Here is a 14,287-nt window from a genome sequence, read left to right on the forward strand (position 1 = left end):
TGAGTAGTCTGACCGGGCATCGTGCATGTCGGGCCAAAGTGATCCGAATCCTCTGATGCAGCCTCCGTCAATACTGTGTAGTCCTCGGCAGTCGTGGGCCTTTGGATCTCCCTAGCTCGGTCAATCAGTGTGCCTCTGGTGCGAGGCGAATGTGGGCTCTGTTGTGGTAGTAGCTTCTCCGGGTGTCGAGTGTGTGCTCTAAAGAAGTCTGTGATCTGTCTCTGAGACTGGCTAGCCTCTCCTCTCATCAGGCTCTCTCTGTGTCTGCGTATCTGGAGCAAAAACAAACCCAGCCATTTCTGGTCCTCGTACCCCATGACTATGGAGAGTGGTCCAAATTTCTCTCTGAACAAGCAGTGGAAGCGGCCTTGTATCTCATAGTAGACTGGGCAGTGGCATGTGTAATGCAACTGTATCTCAGGCTCTATGTGACATGGGGGGCATGTCTTGGCCTCTGCTGGTACTCCATTGTATCTTCCAGTCTCGACCCGTAGCTGGTGTGAAGATGTGCGTATCTGGCCAATAGCACATCGTATCCCATGAGACAAGTGGGTATCCATGTATCTGGATCTCGTCACAAAACCGTCCTCCGTAAGCTGGAGAAGATGCTCTCTGTAGAAGGCCATTGTCGTGCCCAGCTCCCATGTTGGCTGTATCCATGTCCTTTTGGTGTCTAGCTGAGTCAGAACTTGACGGATGAGCCTGGTGATCTTGGACTGTGTAAGAGTCGGAGAGGGTGCATCTAGTGAGTACTGGAAGGGGGGCAATATGTCTATGCTAAACCCATGCGCCTAAAACCATGATGTCATCTCCCCATACCATCATGCTGTATCTCCCTGCATGGCTAACTGTCGAGAGGACTCAAGTGCAAGGCGGGCATGTCTGTCCTTGGGAAGTTCCCACATGTGGTGTATGGATGTAAGGTGCAGCGGAAGTGAATGTTGAACTTTGCTCAAGATGACTATCCGAATTGTGCTCAAGGTTCCTTTTACTTACGGCAGGGGGAGCCTTCCGTTCCTTTAGTGAGAGAGTGCAAGTGGTCACAAACAAAGTGGAAAAACAGTGTGAATGAAGGTGCATGAAACTGAGAGACAGAGAGAGAAGAATATGACACCAGAATGTTGTCAAACCCTCCTCCGAAGGCCCCACTCTCTATGGCGAGAGCGGTCTACTATTGATTGCACAAATCTCTACAATGCTTTGGACTTGCCGCCGATGTCGACGACGATGAGGACGACAACGAGACGGACTGAAATCTGAAAACGCTAATGGCTAAAATCTGCAAATCTTTATCTGCTGAATTCCGACTCTGTCGGTGACGTTGTCGATGGTGATGATGCGTTGAAAACGCAGATGCTGAAATCTGCGTTTTCCGGGATGAAACTGCAAACTTCACGGGATTTGACCGTGCGGCGAGGATTTGCTGCGGGAAGGTGAGATTTGCGAGGTTCGGGACTTGATCTGTGATGTCTAACTGCTGAAAACTGAAAACGTTGATGCTTCTGGGGATTCCGTCGCGGTAGATCTGCAAATGCTGGACTGCCAGGCTGATGCAAAAACTCTAGGGCTGAAAATTGATCTTGCGGGGAAATGTGCTAAGACTGGGGCTGATTTGCTGTGTCGTGTTGTCGTTGGGCTGATCTGCTGTACAAAAACGGTAGGGCTGGTCTTGATCCAAAAACGCTACCTTCTCTGCTGTGATGCAAAAATGCTAGAGCATCTTGAGGGTCCTGCTGAGAAGTTGCATGTTGAGCAAGTGCTCCTGCTGCCTCTTCTACCAGAAAGTGCTAGCGCTAGGTTTCTATATATATAAGCTTATCAAATTTGCCCTACCTGGTTCCCAACAAAAGTCACTTAAAAATAATAAGTGAAAAATGGCTAAAATAGGGAAAATAGGTCTATGCACTGTAAAAATGCTCCTGATGGGTTCTGATGGAAATTTGATGATCATGCTATGTGCAACCGGAGGATATGCATCTAATCCAAGTGTCTGGACATGCACGGTTTGCGACCAGACTCACAAAAGTGCAAGATCACTTCCTATTCTAGATTGACTTGATTGAACTGAACCCTGGTCATGCTGTAGCTTGTCCACGGACACGTAGGGTTGGATGTGTCACGTGACATCCGCTCCTTTTCAAAATGAGGTATTGGTATCGAACTGTATGGCGTCTAGGGAGATCGCCAACAATGTTTGGAATCCTGGAAAGGACTTTCGCCGGCCCACTCTGAGGTGTGGGTCGTGCGATACTTGAACTTCATAAAGGTCTGCAACGCTTGCTTCTTTGGGCCACGTCGAAAGCGACAAAGTCTTCTGTGGCTCCTTCAATGCTTCAACTTCGTTTAGAGTCACGCGTCTACCTTCTTCAAGAATCTCCGAGGATGAAAATTCCTGAAACCACTTCCAACACAAAACCATGAACATACCCATTCCATGTAAAGTGAGTGGAAAAATACTATTCCTTCAAAAAAACTGCTCATGCAATGCATATAAACAAAGTGACGGAGTGCCAAACCATTCATCAAGCACACACAAACAATGGGTTCGAATGTCGACTTTCTGATCTAAATCAATCAACTGTGGCAAATCACAATGGAAATGCCGATGCTTGATGCTCAATCCTTCTTGTGCTCTTTCTACGACTGTGTCGTGCCAAGGAAGAGACATGGCATGTGAATTCCTTGAATGCAAACGTTTCATCTTTCCATGAGTAATCCGCATACATCCGTGCTCATTCATGAGTGAATCGTACTCAACGTACAATATGGCATGCCTATGAAAAGGGATCACATAAGAACGCCGACTAAAATACAGGAAAGCATCACGAATGAAACACTCGAGCAATGCGTGTTGACTAATCAGTCGAACACTACTTCCTGTGGGGGTTCTTTGGACCTAGGCTCAAGAGCCAAGATCAGTTCTTCTTGAGGGTGTTCCTTTTGAGGAGGTTCTTTGGACCTCGATTCGAGAGCCAAGATCGGTTTTTCGTGATTGAACGAATCTGCAATGAGATTAGCTTCACTAGAGAAAGTATCAACTAACACATCATCTTTCTGCAAATCATCATGCTTGTGAGAAATCACATCTTGATCATCATGCAAGTCATCATGCTTGTCCTTATCATCCAAATCATCATGCTCATCATCATCATGCAAATCTTCATGTTTGTCATGCTTTGGAGAAGAAGAGGCTGAGAGAGTCTCCTTCTTCTTGGAATTAGGATTGCAGAGAAACGCACAGCTTGTCACAAGGCGGGCACCACGTGCCAATAGAAAAGAACAGACTGAACAGACCTTTAGCACTTCATTAACAACTGAACTGAAAGAGAGAGAGACGACACGTGACACGGAGTGGCGGAATTCCACCCCAGAGAGTATTGGCCCCAAACCTTGGCGCCCCTTTCGGTATTTCTTTATATTACTGCCGATTCACAAAGTACAACAGCCGAGGAGCACCTGCTCTGCAATCTGCGCACTAAAAAGTGCCAGAGAGGGCCCCCAAGGCTCATATTTAAAGGCCCAAAGCCTAAAAGCATCAAATATGAAAAGCTGACCCCAAAAAATCACTTTCCTAAAATTTCGGGATTTCCCTAAAAATCCGCCTCAAATTTCGGGACGTCAGTACAAGTGCCACATCATCATATTTTGATGTGCAAAGTCTTTTGAGTGTTTTCTGCTTTATTTTTAATGCCTTTATGTCACTTGGGGCCCCATCGGATGGGATCCCCATAAGTCGGTAGGACTTTTTCTATTTCTTGTTCTTCTTAGGGTTTCTAGAATTAGGGTTTGCAGGTTTTAGGGTTAGGGTTATTAAAATTAGGGTTTCAACAGTAAGGGTTTCTGGCATAAATTAGGGTTAGGGTTTTTGCTCTCGGGCAGCCACATCATCTATAAGTTGGCTCCATTCTTTAGGCTTTGACACGTCAGTAGTTTGTTACATCTCCCCTTCTTGAAAGAGAGTAATCGTCCGCGATTACAGCATATCTGCAAAACAACTCAAGTTAGCTCAAAAATTTCCGAGGGACAATGAGTTTGCTCTTTTTATTAAGGAGTTAGCTTCTCCTTTCTGCTCTTTTGATCAAGGAGTTAGCTGCTCCTATTGGTTGTTTTGATCAAGGAGTTAGCTTCTCCTTTCGTCCAGATCGGAACTCTTGATATTCCGGCGTAGTAAAATTAGCCATCACACCCAGATCGTACTGATCTTCCTCGGGTGTCTTGATGCACTAAAATTACAATTTACATACCCAGGCAATCTCATCCAATTAGGAATATTCAGTGGTTGGCACATCACAATGCAACACAAATGCTCACATATGCATGTTACAAGACATAGAAACATAAAGCCGCCGATGAACACTCCTTCCGCATAACCTAATAACGTCCGGGCCGGGAGATATTCAACGACTCCCTCATCACTCCTCCCGCATAACCTAAAAAGGTTCGGGCCGGGAGATATAGAGGCCTTTTACAACCAAACGCCCCCCAAACCGCAACCTGCGTCGTTTGGAGGTGCTGAGAGTAACCATTGCTCAGACTTCTTAATACTCCTTCCGCATAACCATCCAGGTCCGGGCCGGGAGTCACAACAACAATTAGTTTACAAGCATACAACCAAACGCTCCCCAGGCATCAGCCTGCATCGTTCGGAGGTTTTTCAAACATACAACGAAACGCTCCCTAGGCATTTTGCGTTGTTCCCAGGTTCAAACAATACCAAAACAGTATTTCTCACTTCTCCACCCGGGAGTAAAATCACCAATCATTGTATTGAAACCAGAGTCAAACATTTCAAATCGGCACCACAATAGGTTTAAAACAGATACCATCCATTTCAAACAAATTCCAAACAGGATCACCAAACAAGATCAAACAGAACTCAAACTTAAAAAGCAATCTCGACATTAGTCGAGCTCAAAAAGTCGACTGACTTTCCATCTTGAAACCTGTACCAAAAATTAGGGTTAGGTTCCTTCCATGAGGTCGTAGCCGAGCAGAGCATGGTCCGTCAGCTCTTGGACAAATAGTGTTGCTTTGGCGGCGATGATAGTCCCAAGATAGCAATTGCACTAAACCTCCAAGGTCATCTGCTCGTGAAGAGACATTTACTGAGAGATGTCGAGAAATATCAAGATATAATCTGCTAGGGTTTCCATGGCAAGCATTTCAAGATACCCCACTCTGCCAGAAGTTGCACTCCGAAGAAGGATGTCAGAAACCATATAACTTCGGGGATTTTTTTTTTTCTTGAAAGCTTGCCAAGTACTTGGAGTATGCTGCTTGGTAGTTGTAGACGTCAACATCCGCATGCCACTACTTTTGAGAAAAACAGTGACTTGAAACAAATCTGGATCCTTCTCTTGCAAGTGATCTTAATTGGCTTATGCCCTGTAAGACATGAGCGGTGAAGATGGGAGCGCGCCCGATGCGCGATGAAGTATGGGTGGGAGTGGCTAATAAATCCGGGTTGGTTGGAGGGCGAAGATACCTCACATAATAATTCCAATAGCTTTGTCTGCTTTTGTAGGACCGGTATGCTTTCAGAAAAGCACACGCCTGATGCTCTGATACCACTGTCACAAGGCGGGCACCACGTGCCAATAGAAAAGAATAGACTGAACAGACCTTTAGCACTTCATTAACAACTGAATTGAAAGAGAGAGACGACACGTGACACGGAGTGGCGGAATTCCACCCCAGAGAGTATTGGCCCCAAACCTTGGCGCCCCTTTCGGTATTTCTTTATATTACTGCCGATTCACAAAGTACAACAGCCGGGGAGCACCTGCTCTGCAATCTGCGCGCTAAAAAGTGCCAGAGAGGGCCCCCAAGGCTCATATTTAAAGGCCCAAAGCCTAAAAGCATCAAATATGAAAAGCTGACCCCAAAAAAATTACTTTCCTAAAATTTCGGGATTTCCCTAAAAATCCGCCGCGAATTCCGGGACGTCTGTACAAGTGCCACATCATCATATTTTGATGTGCAAAGTCTTTTGAGTGTTTTCTGCTTTATTTTTAATGCCTTTATGTCACTTGGGGCCCATCGGACGGGGTCCCCATAAGTCGGTAGGACTTCTTCTGTTGCTTGTTCTTCTTAGGGTTTCTAGAATTAGGGTTTGCAGGTTTTAGGGTTAGGGTTTTCAAAATTAGGGTTTCAATAGTAAGGGTTTCTGGCATAAATTAGGGTTAGGGTTTCTGCTCTCGGGCAGCCACATCATCTGTAAGTTGGCTCTATTCTTTAGGCTTTGACACGTCAGCAGTTTGTTACACAGCTTGGAGAAGACGAAGGAAGCTCAAGGCACACAATTGAGAGTGTGTTACTTTGTGTGCAATGGAAAGGTATATAGCCCTAGAGTGATGGGCGTATATACAATGCACGGGGGAAAAAACCTCCTAAAGAGGGAAAAATTGCCCCGGCGGTCTTAGTGTGTTCACACACATCACTACCACATGTATATGATAACAAATCCCCCCTCGAGTGATGCGGTGAACAAGAGCTAACACATGAGTAAAGGGAAGTGCTACGCCCTGAGGACATGATCAGTCCACAAAGGGGAGCAAGCCCAAAGCTTTGCGGAAAGCTTCAAGCTTCTCATGAGATAATGCCTTTGTGAAAAGATCTACAAGGTTGTCCTGTGTTGGCACATAAGCCAAGCTGATCTCTCTTGTTGAGAGCCTCTCCCTGACATAGTGGTAATGCACGTCAATGTGCTTTGTGCGAGCATGAAAAACTGGGTTCCTCGCAACTGCCAATGCGCTCTGACTGTCAGTGTAGATAGTGTTGGCAGTGTCCTGTCCAACACCCAAATCAGCCATAAGGCGTCTGAGCCATACACACTCAACCGTAGCTGTGAAGATTGCCCTGTACTCAATCTCACAACTCGAAGTGGCCACAGTAGGTTGCTTCTTGCTCAACCATGATATACATGAACTGCTAAGCATGAAACAAAAACCACTTGTGGACACTCGCATGTCAAAAAACCCAACCCAATCCGAGTTCGAAAAAGCATGTAAGTTTGGCGGCAATGATCCCCCTTTGGGATAAAACAAGCCAAGATGTAAAGTGCCACTAAGATAGCGGAAAATCCTCTTGACAACCTGCCAATGCTTAGACCTTGGGCTATGCATAAATCTGTTGACCTGTGAGATTGCAAACTGAAAATCCGGCCTCGTGTTGCATACATAAATGAGGCAGCCAACAGCGGTTTGGTAAAGAGTGACATCAGCAGGATCGCCAACATCATGTAGACTCAACTTCAGACCTGTTTCCATGGGAGTGGCAATAGGTTTGCAATCCTCAAGTCAAACTTACATAGCAATGTCTCTATGTATACCACCATGACACTGCTTAAACTGTATACCCAAGTAATGATGCAACAGCTCCAAATCTTTCATCTTGAAAGTAGCATTCAAATCAGCCTTAAATTCAGCAATATCTCTCATTTGGTCTTGATCAACAAATCATCTACATAAAGAACCACAATGAGAAGTACATCACCCTCACGCTTTACATACAATGTGCTTTCTGTTGGACTGTTACGAAAGCCTCGTTTGACCAAATGAGTGTCAGCTTTCTCATACCAAGCACGAGGAGATTGCTTCAACCCATACAAAGCCTTCTTACATTTGTACACTTTGTCCTCTTGTCCTTTTATGAAAAAACTGCGAGGCTGCGTTACATAAACTTCCTCAAATATGTCACCATTCAAGAAAGAAGTAACAATGTCTGATTGATGTACATCCCAACCGAATGAGCTGCCAATGCACATAGAAAACGCACAGTAGTCATACGACAAGTGGGAGCAAAAGTCTCTTCATAATCTATGTCTTTTTGCTGTGCATAACCCTTTGCAACAAGTCGAGCCTTATGGCTATCGATCTCACCAATGGCCTTTTTGCTAGGAGGCAAATCACATAAACTCCATGTGTCATTTTCTTAAGTGCATCATATTCTGATTGCATGGCAGCCATCCAATTTTCTGAATTTTGTGCTTCATCAAAAGACAGAGGTTCCTCAACATCATGTAAGCTAGACACAGCCAAAGCATAACAATCTGATGCATAAGATGCATGGCGAGAGCTTGAACGAGTACGACTAGACAAAGGTGCATCCAATTTACTATCACGCAATGTATGCACCAACCATTTTGGCATACCTCTAGCCTGCTCATTTTCAGCCCTTTCCTCATCAAGTACATCATGTACATCTGCATCAATATTAGGCTGATCTGTAACATTTCATGAAACCCCCATAGGCTGTACATTTGCCTTATTGGAATTTACATTCGAACTTCCACCACTGAAAAGAGGCAACAAAGTGTCGTAAATGTCCTGTGAGCTTACATTACTATCTCTAGTACATGACAGCAAGGGCTAAACAAAGTCTTCCACAAACACTACATCCCGTGAAACCAGAATACGCTTTGTTTGCGGATGATACAACCTGTAACCTTTGCTTTCAGCACTATAACCAACAAAAATACATTTGACAGCCTTATCATCCAATTTTTTGCGCTTTGTTTGTGGCACCAAAGCATATGCCAAACAACCAAAAATACGCATGTGCTCAATAGAAGGCTTTCTATCATGCCATGCTTCATATAGAGTAATAGACTGCAAAGCTTTCGTAGGACACCTGTTTAGTATATAAGTGGCACACATGATGGCCTCAAGCCAAAAAGAATGCGGCAAAGCTTGACTTTTGACCATACATCGTGCCATTTCCGTAAGTGACCTGTTTTTCCTCTCCGCAACACCATTTTGTTGAGGTGTATAAGGCATTGTAAATTGGTGTTTTATCCCACGACTAGCCAGAAATGCATTAAATTCATGAGACATATACTCCCCCCCTCGATCGGAACGGAGGGTGCCCGTAGTACATTTTGACACATTTTTAGCCATAGCCAGAAATTGTTTGAAGCACATAAAAACTTCGGACTTCGTTTTAAGCAGAAATACCCATGCATGCCTGGAGTAATCATCAATGAAAGTCACGAAGTAAAGGTAATTGCCCAAGGACGGAGTTTGCATGGGGCCACAAACATCACTATACACAAGCTGCAACCTGCATGTGGTCCTAATTGAACCATTCTTTGGAAACTTCGAACGTTGCGTCTTACCCAAAATACAGTCTTCACAAACATGTTTAACAGGTGCTTCAAGAGACGGCAAAGAAGCAACCATATCAGATTTCTGCAAACGCAACAAACTGACAAAATTCAAATGCCCAAAACGTGCATGCCACAATTTTGCATCTGAAACAGCCCTTGAATCTGCAACTGCATTTGCAAAATTTTGTCCACACTTGTCATACAAAGTGAGCTTATACAGCCCACGGCACAAAAGCCCACATGCAACAATTTCATCACCAAAATTGAGATCATGAACTGTACATGTGTCATCCACAAATTTGACTACAAGTCCAAGTTTAGCAAGTGCAAATACAGACAAAAGATTTTTCTTGATCCCAGGTACATAAAGTGCATCAACAAGTGTGAAAGAACTGCCATTTGCAGTAGTAAGCACAATCTTTCCAACTTCCTGAACTAGATAAGAGGCATTGTTGGCGCAAGTGACTGAATTCCCATGAGGGACAGACTCGAGAGAGGTAAAGAATTCACGATGTGAGGTAATGTGCTTTGTAGCACCACTGTCGAAATACCACACATGTAAATCTGCAGCAACTGACATGCATGCATCATGGACAACAGGGTTGTAAGTGTACTCTGCACTAAAAGCTCATTCTGCATCAACATTAGCATCGCAGTCTCCTTTCACAGAAGACTCAACAATGGCTGCATTTGTAGTGGAACCAGTATTTGCAGTGGAACCACCCTCTTTCTTCTTAGCCTCTTTGGCCTTCAACTTAGGACACTGCTTGATCAAGTGATCATCAGCTTTACAATAATGGCAACACATCTTCTTTTTGCCCTTATCACCAGAATTTCCAAACGAATTTCTGCCAGCAGAAGCATTAGGAACAGAATTTTTGCCACTCGCAGTAGAACCATAAGAAGTGGCTGCATTGCTGTTACCACCCTTTCTTTGAGAAGCAATAAAAGCATGTTCAACTGCACGTTGCCTAGTCCTGTTTTTTTTGGAAAGTGACTCTTGCAATAGTAATGTGCATAATGCATCAAACTTGACAACTTGAGGATTTCCTTGGGTCATAAGTCTCAAGTAGTAGCAAAAGTTTGGTAAGAATCTGGTAAGGCATCAAGAACAGTCTGCACAAGGGAACTGTCTGAAATGACTTCACCTGCAGAAATAAGTTGCTCATTGATATCCTTGACACTAGCAAGGAAAGTGTCCATATCATCTTCCTCATGCATAATCTTCGACTCTAGCTCTTTACGCAACAAAGCAATTTTAGCCTCATTGCGACTTGCATAAAGGCCAGCCAAAATATCCCAAAGCATGTTTTGCAGATTTTGCTCAACGAATGTGAGGAACAGTGGTGCGCTTCACAGACAACGCAATCAATGCATGAGCCTGCGCATCCTTTACATCCCAACGAGAATTTTCTGCCGTAGGCAAAACAACTCTAATAACAGCAATTCTTGCAACAAGACCTGCAACATCCTCTCGTTCCTTTAGTGAGAGAGTGCAAGTGGTCACAAACAAAGTGGAAAAACATCGTGAATGAAGGTGCATGAGAGTGAGAGAGAGAGAGAGAGAAGACACCAGAATATTGTCAAACCCTCCTTGGAAGCCCCACTCTCTATGGCGAGAGCGGTCTACTATTGATTGCACAAATCTCTACATTGGACTTGCCGTTGATGTTGAGGACGATGAGGACGACAACGAGACGGACTGAAATCTGAAAACGCTAATGGTTGAAATCTGCAAATCTTTATCTGTTGAATTTTGACTCTATGTCGATGACAATGTCGATGGTGACGATGCCACGACGACGCGCTGAAAACGCAGATGCTGAAATCTGTGTTTTTTCGGGCTGAAACTGCAAACTTCGTGGGATGTGACCATGTGGCGAGGATCTGCTGCAGGAAGGTGAGATCTGCGAGGTTCGGGACTTAATCTGATGTCTGACTGCTGAAAACTGAAAACGCTGATGCTTGTGGGGATTCCGTCGCGGTAGATCTGCAAACGCTGGACTGCCAGGCTGATGCAAAAACGCTAGGGTTGAGAACTGATCTTGCGGGGAAATTTGCTAAGGCTAGGGCTGATCTGTTGTGTCGTGTTGTCGCCGGGCTGATCTGCTGTACAAAAACGCCAGGGCTGGTCTTGATCCAAAAATGCTAGCTTCTCTGCTGTGATGCAAAAACGCTAGAGCATCTTGGGAGTCCTGCTGAGAAGTTGCCTATTGAGCAAGTGCTCCTGCTGCCTCTTCTGCCAGAAAGTGCTAGCGCTAGGTTTCTATATATACAAGCTTATCAAATTTGCCCTACCTTGTTCCCAACAAAAGTCACTTAAAAATAATAAGTGAAAAATGGCTAAAATAGGAAAAATAGGTCTATGCACTGTAAAAATGCTCCTGATGGGTTCTAATGGAAATCTTTTTTTTTTTTTCGACACACCATAGGGCCCACAAGGGGAGGTCCTTATCCCTTCCAAATATTAGCCATGTTACATGGTCGGGCAAGAACCGCGTACCATTGGGCAAGAGCCACACGTAGGCATCACCATGGCCACCTAATTGATGCACCACATGCTGGGAACGACAGAGAGAACTCGTAGCAACCAGCTAGGAACCTCCTCCTCGAGTGACCCACCCCAGGAGGAGGATGCACTCGAGTGTCCGAGGGCAAGAGCCCTAGCAACGTGAACACCAGGTGAGCACAAGGTGTCCCTCTAGAGTGTGACCCAACAGGGGCTTTGAACCCACAACCCGTAGGTTGAGAGGCCAAAGCCTTACCGCTAGACCAACTCTTTGGGGACGGGTTCTAATGGAAATCTGATGATCATGCTATGTGCAACAAGAGGATATGCATCTAATCCAAGTGTTTGGACATGCACGGTCTGCGAACAGACTCACAAAAGTGCCAGATCACTTCCTATTGTAGACTGATTTGACTGAACTGAACTCTGGTCATGCTGTAGCTTATCCACGGATACATAAGGTTGGATGTGTCACGTGACAATGGAGACTGATCTGGTGAGCGCCTCAACCACTAGTGGGGGGTAGCTAGCTCTGCTCGGATAATGTCACGTGGTATTGAAGCCTTGGCTCTAATGAGCTGCAAGATCATAGATACCAGAGGCTTCTCCATGTCCCCCCATCCATTAGTGCAACCCGACCTCCTGTGATGATCCAATGAAGGTCCCATATCTCAGCTCCATAGAGCAATGCAGAAGCCACCAGAGTGTCAAAGAGCCAGAGCTTCGTCCAAGGCTCTTGAAACTGGACCTGTGAACATATCCTCTCCAATCTACCCAATGTTGCATGGGCTCTGGTCAGTCTAGTCTCTGCTGCTCTCCTCAATGAAAATGCTGGTCCATTAAAGACCACTCCAAGGTAAGTGTAAGCACCTGTATACTCCACTGTCTCCTGGCTCTATGCGGGTGCCGACCTCCTGGTCCACTTGAGCCCTCACTTGTGAGGACTCTGGAAATTGTTCATATATTTTTGTAGGATGGAGCTCTTAAGCTTGGCATGTGCGACATCTACCTCCGAAGCATTGAATCGTTGCTCAAACATAGATGGATTCTAGTGTCTCTGCCTAGCACCAAAGAGCACGCCATGACGTTTTGCTTGTGTATGGAGTTGTGGTAGTGGTAACATGGCTGTTTTTGTGAGAGAACACGAGGAGCCTCGGACTCCAGTCACGGCATCCTCTTCACAATAGGGTTTGCTTGGTTCATATCAGAGCTCTCTTGATCATATCGGCATTTGTGTGTGCATCTGCTTTTTCACCATCATAAGTATCATCATCAGTATGTATTTGGCTAGCTCTTGTTCCATCAGCAATATCTTAAACTTGAGCTTTTCATTGTCCATGCTCATGTTGGCTTGCAGTTCTTGCAGCAAGCAGTCTCCCCATTGAATCTCTTCCAGCGGCATGCAGAGCGTCTACCTCATTTAGTTAAGCCATTTGACAATATGCACTTTGAGGTTGGCCTCTTTGCAATGAGGTTTAAGCCAATTGTAGCAGCTGATCTTTTAAAACCATCTCATCCTATTTTGGCTATGTCTCATACGTCCTGTAGCTCCTCCTTGAGCATCCATTGTTGTTTTTTCGCTTTGAGCAATGTCTCCATGAGCTGATTGGTCTCTTTGATTGAGGGCTAATATTGTAATTGAAATAGATAAATTTGTATTTACTGCAGGTGACGTGGAAAAAGCTATAGACTATGCGAAGGAATAGTAAGATTATGGATATTAATTATTAAACTGCTCTTTATGAGCTACGATCACTTTATGTCTGGGTGGATAGTTTGTAATCACTTTAGGCTATGCTCTTGTAGTTACAGAAATCTTCGTATACCACAATCAAAGCTAAGTCTGATCTCTTCTACAAGTTAATTTTCCCATTTTCTTTTTGGCATGACTAGTTGGACGTCAACAAAATATATTTCTTGGCATATTTGTGTGTTTTTCTCTTTTATAAAGAATAATAATAGAAGGTAATAATAGCCTAGGTTAAGAAAATCAATTATTGTATAGATTAGAGATTTGGCAGCTATCACAAGAAGATTTAGAAATTTTCTCATGTAGGAAAATGGAGTCTTTTTCAGTGTTTTTCACACAATGCATAACATCATGAGCTTCTGCTCGGGAGGCACCACATACCTAGCTAGGTACGATTGGGAGCAGGGGATCCCCGGCCCCCCCACCGGGCCGGCGGTCCCTTGCCCCCAATCGTACATAGCTAGGTATGCGGTGCCTCCCTCACAGAAGCTCATGATGTTGAGGTAAGTCAGATCAATGTGAGAATTATTGTGAGAATCTGTCCAAAACTTCTTGTGTATAGTGTTTTAATAGAAAGAAGAAGAGAGAGAAGTAGAAATAAATAAATAAATAATCTATCTTTGTATTTCTCTTAGTTTACTCCTTGTAGTAGACGGTCCTGCAAAATGGAGGAGGAGGAGAAACATTGGAACTAGCATAGAAAATAGTTTCGTGTAATCTTTGAAATACCTCAGATGCTTGAGGAGAGAGAGGAAGAAACAATAGAGAGATATAGCCCAAAAGGAAATTAGAAGAAGAGGGGAGCGAAGCTTGTTTAATTTAAAACAAAACAGGACCAATCCCAAATAGGCTGTCAAGATCTTTCCTCTTGTTACAAAAAAAAAGACGGATGAATCCACCTTAGACATCAAAGCTTGAGTAC

Source organism: Adiantum capillus-veneris, chromosome 4, assembly GCF_014529385.1.
Source record: "Adiantum capillus-veneris isolate H3 chromosome 4, ASM1452938v2, whole genome shotgun sequence".
Lineage (NCBI taxonomy): Eukaryota > Viridiplantae > Streptophyta > Polypodiopsida > Polypodiales > Pteridaceae > Adiantum > Adiantum capillus-veneris.